The 6,125-nt window shown below is 35.2% G+C and overlaps 1 pseudogene; it reads right to left on the reverse strand.

Moving 5' to 3' along the window:
• Nucleotides 1-1,097: 1,097 nt before the first annotated feature.
• Nucleotides 1,098-5,063, reverse strand: LOC137410432 (E3 ubiquitin-protein ligase HECW1-like; annotated as a pseudogene).
• Nucleotides 5,064-6,125: the final 1,062 nt, after the last annotated feature.

Genomic DNA, 6,125 nt, shown 5'->3' on the forward strand with positions numbered 1-6,125 from the left:
AGTTAAGGGCTGTCATACAGAGTAAGTTAAAGCCTGTCATACAGAGTAAGTTAAAGCCTGTCATACAGAGTAAGTTAAGGCCGGTCATACAGAGTGAGTTAAAGCCTGTCATACAGAGTAAGTTAAAGCCTGTCATACAGAGTAAGGTAAAGCCTGTCATACAGAGTAAGTTAAGGCCGGTCATACAGAGTGAGTTAAAGCCTGTCATACAGAGTAGGTTAAAGCCTGTCATACAGAGTAAGTTAAAGCTTGTCATACAGAGTAAGTTAAAGCCTGCCATACAGAGTAAGTTAAGGCCGGTCATACAGAGTAAGTTAAAGCCTGTCATACAGAGTAAGTTAAAGCCTGTCATACAGAGTAAGTTAAAGCCTGTCATACAGAGTAAGTTAAAGCCTGTCATACAGAGTGAGTTAAGGCCTGTCATACAGAGTGAGTTAAAGCCTGTCATACAGAGTAAGTTAAAGCCTGTCATACAGAGTAAGTTAAGGCCTGTCATACAGAGTGAGTTAAGGCCTGTCATACAGAATGAGTTAAGGCCTGTCATACAGAGTGAGTTAAGGCCTGTCATACAGAGAGCTAAAAGCTACTAAAACTGATAGTAGCTATTTACTATAAATACTATTTACTGTGTGTGTGAACTTGTAGCTGTCATAGATAGATTTGCTGGAGCTCACCCTATAAAATTTTACTTGCATTCACAAACATGATTTAATGCAATATCCGTAGTCATGTATTTTAATAGTCATTTTATTGCACTAGTGCTTTAAAAAAATTTCGAAAAAGATTAAATGTCCAGTAAACTGATGCAAATAGAAACAATCACATTAACTATTTGCAACTGTAATTACATCGCCAAGCTACTTCATTCTTTTTGCTGAATTACGATGATCTTAAACATTCCAAGTAGATAAGAAGGTCAGGCTGACAAAGTTGCTCATGCTCACCGCATTGCTGGAGTTTCAGCCGTGTCAGTAAGTTCAACATCACTGTTCCCAGAGGAATCGGAGAGAATATCGGCAGAAGATCTATCTACAGCGTTCTCTACTGCACTGTCTGTGATGGCGCAGCAGCCTACGCGTGTTTCTCCAAGATGGTTCCTATCCATTGAATGCCTGCTCGCTACAGTGCATATAAATAGTTATCAGTATCTGCAGAATTAAGCCGTTCTATAAACTTTAAAGTCCAATTATACTGTAGAGTATATTATTGAAGTTTCCAAGGCATTGAAACCCAGAAAGAACGCAAAAGAAACTCTACTTTAAAATATTCTACTGCCCCAATATGATGTTTCCTCTCCATGCTGTTATTACATTGACAATAAATGAATATGTATTCTGTGCTGTAATATCTACGGACAAAATGAAGTAACTTATTAGCTTCTACTTCTTATTTCATTATATTTTATTATTAACACAGAATTCAAATAAACACCTAACTTTACCCGATAATAAGTAACTTAAAACTCAAGTAAGCACCAAACTACCACATAATAATTAACATAACACTCAAGTAAACACCAAAATCTACCAGATAATCATTAACATAACATTCAAGTAAACACCACACTACCAGATAACAATTAACATAACATTCAAGTAAACACCAAACTCTACCAGATAATAATTAACACACCTTTCAAGTAGACAAAAACCTGCCAGATTACGTTGCTTACCATCATAAGGAATGATTGTCGGTTTAAACATCAATATACCACAGATGTGGTCATGTGGCGTTCGACCAATTAATTGACAGCTAACAGTCAGCCTGGAACAAACAGGAAAGCAGTTCATCAAATGACTTACCACGATATCACCTGAAGACTCAATGTACTACAGATGGTAAAAAGATGGCCTAGGAAAGGTTGCTCTCGTAAACCTTTACTAACCTTTGTCTGTTTGCTAAGGAATCAAAAGGGATTCTCTAGTTGCCTGGTGAATGGAATTCATACACTGAATGCAATTCAAATATTTACTACAATTGTGGTTATCTGAACGGACAAACTATAAGTCCGACTGCTCATCAACTGTACCGCCAACATGACATGAGATGTACTGTACTAGCTTTACGCTACAACTAGCATATTTGGATGTTGCTCCTTCTTTTCATGACTGAGAAGACTTGAAAGTCAACGTGTAATAACCCCACACGATGCTAGAAACTAGTTATGCTTGCATCAATGATCAGTAAAGATCTCCTGGAAGTCTCTTGTAAGTAAAAAAATCAGCCATACAGATGACTGGCTTGCTCTGGTCTACACATCAGGATAAGATCCTTGAGGCAGTAATTTTGAATAGTGACTAACATTCTATGTAGATTAGCAAGATACTATTCATGTGTTCCAATTAATAGCCGAATTTGTACCATTTGACAATTTATACCATGTGCGCTTTCGTGCTATATCATGTACATAATGCTATATCATGTATATAATGCTATGCATTATATTATAACCAGTGTAAACCAGAGTTTTTCAGTTTAGTAAAAACTAGTGGATAGTCATTTTAGGAAAGCAGATGGCTTGCAAATCTGGAGGCAAAAAAGAAAACACAAGAATATTGAATGAAAAATTCCGGTTCTCTCTTTTATGATGAGCATCACAGACATTGAAAAGAAACGCATATTCAGCCTTTATGCATATTCTGTTTCAAAAATTAAATCCTTACGCTATAAAAAAATTATACAAGACACTCTCTGACCAAAACTGATGGATGATGCCGATAGATTTCTCAGGACAATTGCAGTAAATTGTTTAACAAGTTCACAGAAGCATTGTTTTAATATAATAATTTGGTAAAACATTGTGTACTCCAGCCATGTTACATACTAGTTGTATTCAATTTGGCAAGCATTTTTAGTGAACCTACTACTGCCATAAACTAAAATGTATAAACATGTTTAGACCGAATTATTTGCATAATAAAATGCTGTCACGAGAATTCATTATATTTAATATATGCTCAATTTCAAAATATATTCAGCGGAAACAACCCACAATAACTTTCAAAGTGCCTATTAAGGTTACCAACAGCAAAGGGCAGTGTGACAAACGGGACTACAAATCTTACCCGAGTTTAGCCTTCTCTATAACTTGCTTCATAGGAAGAGATAGTTGACCTAAGAACCGGAGAAGAGTGGGGCGAGCAGTGGTGAATCGATCCTTTACTTTCATAAAAAGAGTGTCTGATGGCAGCGCAGTAAAATGGAATATCAAAAAGACAAGTAAAGTGTTAGCAGTAGTAACTAGTAACTTAATGCTAACTGACACTGCAGTCAGCATATACTCATTATCTTGAATTTCTTGCTGAACCAACATTGGATAGCCCACCTGCTCCATCATCGAATCAGTTATCGGAAAATCACTGCAACTTTAGAAGCAGGTTAGAGAGATGTTTTGAAATCCTCTACTATGTTGCATGGGACTGTCAACTGTAAAGCTACATTTAAGTTAATTAATGTTTCTAAATGCTCTATTGAGCTAGATGGAGTTGTCATTTAGGAAAATATGGTAAAACCTATATTATAACACCACATTGATTTAAACGCCACCTCTAATAGAAGCCAATATAAAAGGGTTGAAAAATACAACGTAACCGTCTATTTGAACATCACTTCTAATAAAATGCAACTGTAGTGGAATTGTTGAAAAATAGAGCGACATAGCATTCAAATAAAGGTATTACGGTATATTCATTTGAATATCATCATTTTTTTTAAATGCTCTACGGAGTTGGACAGTATTCAAATGCTATTTGACTGTAATCCAATTTGAAGAGAAATTTATATTTCTAACAGTAATAGTCTATTTCAAATACATGTACTACAAGAATGTACCTCATTGTGCCACCTTGGCTCAGTTGTATTGTCGCAAACAGATGTCCTAAAATCCTTGTAGTGGTAAGAGAGAGCAGGTTGAGACCTATCCTGTCCTAGCTCTACTCGTATTTTTACATAAGGGTCAGGATTGAAGAACATGCCCTTTCTCACATGAGTAGCCTCAATGTCTGCATACAATGGATCTTAGAGATTATGCATGATCTTGACAAGGTGTATTTTATGCCTTTAAACATGTTATCACTACGTTAGTGAAAACATTTTAAATGCTGAAGAACAACACCTGATAAACAAACAGTCCAATGACAGCAGTCAGAAAGTGACCACAATGACTTGACACGTGAGTAACATTATGACACTACATGTAAGCAAGCAGACAGCCTAGCAACAGTTAGCCTACCTTCGATTGCTAGATGCACTATTTCTGCCTCACTGTCCATGGATGTCTGACCCCATAGACCACTCTACAACAAAATTGTATGTAGCAACCTTGAAGGTGCTGGGTACATCCTCTTATCGCTATAGTGAAATCTCAACAATAGGTTAATGTAAACAGAAAACTTATCTCTTACACCAGAAGAAGAGGCCAAAGAATTCCTGACTAGAATTGGCTCTGTAACAGCTCTCAGATTTCCAGTGTTACCATGGTAATACCGAAAACATATTCTTGTTTCAGCTAAAAGATATAACACGAACGGAGTAAAATACTTAGTATCTATGTAATCTAGTGGTATAATGTAAAAGAAATCTACGTAATATTAAAAAATTAATTTGTGTACATAAAGATAAATATTTTATTCATGTTATGCTAAAGATCTATCTGTATTTTTAAAACAATTGTGTCAGATTGTGCAAAAGTTTGAAGAAAGCATAGGAGTAGAAAGCGGACTGAATATGAACATACGTTCTGTGAATACGGAGGCTATTCTATTAAAAGGCCAGACAAGATCTCCTTTTTTGCTGCCACTCACGCCACGATTCTTGTAGTCAAGTCATTTTCCAGGATGAGCTTGATCTAAATATAACAGAGGATATGCCAGTTTGACTGTGGATAAATGTTAGATGCATTTTATCATGAGTGGAAAGTTGCTGACATCAATTCCTAAATACTCAGGCTGCAATAACCTTCATAGCTTGGTCCTTTAAATTTAGATACATTGCTAAGTACTCGACAAAGACCATTTTAAAACACCCTGTTACAGAAAACATGACTATGACCTACAGATGAGCATTCAGGAAACATAATAGCAAAAGCTCAAGCTTCTGTAACCTCTTTCCAACCAGCAACATGCACCACAATAAGCTAATTAGCTCAATTGGAGCATTTCTAGCATGTTTGGTTGAAATTGGAAAACTACATTTTTCAGTTTTGTAAGACGTTTGTAATATTCTCACAATAAGCTAATTAGCTCAATTGGAGCATTTCTAGCATGTTTGGTTGAAATTGGAAATTTACATTTTTCACTTTTGTCAGACAATTGCAATATTCTCACAATAAGCTAATTAGCTCAATTGGAGCATTTCTAGCATGTTTGGTTGAAATTGGAAACTTACATTTTTCAGTTTTGTCAAACGTTTGTAATATTCTCACAATAAGCTAATTAGCTCAATTGGAGCATTTCTAGCATGTTTGGTTGAAATTGGAAATTTACATTTTTCAGTTTTGTCAGACGTTTGTAATATTTTCACAATAAGCTAATTAGCTCAATTGGAGCATTTCTAGCATGTTTGGTTGAAATTGGAAATTTACATTTTTCAGTTTTGTCAGACGTTTGTACTATTCTCACAATAAGCTAATTAGCTCAATTGGAGCATTTCTAGCATGTTTGGTTGAAATTGGAAATTTACATTTTTCAGTGTTGTCAGACGTTTGTAATATTCTAGCAATAAGCTAATTAGCTCAATTGGAGCATTTCTAGCATGTTTGGTTGAAATTGAAAATTTACATTTTTCAGTGTTGTCAGACGTTTGTAATATTCTCACAATAAGCTAACTAGCTCAATTGGAGCATTTCTAGCATGTTTGGTTGAAATTGAAAATTTACATTTTTCAGTTTTGTCAGACGTTTGTAATATTCTCACAATAAACTAATTAGCTCAATTGGAGCATTTCTAGCATGTTTAGTTGAAATTGGAAATTTACATTTTTCACTTTTGTCAGACAATTGCAATATTCTCTCAATAAGCTAATTAGCTCAATTGGAGCATTTCTAGCATGTTTGGTTGAAATTGGAAATTTACATTTTTCAGTTTTGTCAGACGTTTGTAAAATTCTTACAGTAAGCTTATTTTCGC

The sequence above is a fragment of the Watersipora subatra genome, unplaced genomic scaffold (assembly GCF_963576615.1).
Source record: "Watersipora subatra unplaced genomic scaffold, tzWatSuba1.1 SCAFFOLD_27, whole genome shotgun sequence".
NCBI lineage: Eukaryota > Metazoa > Bryozoa > Gymnolaemata > Cheilostomatida > Watersiporidae > Watersipora > Watersipora subatra.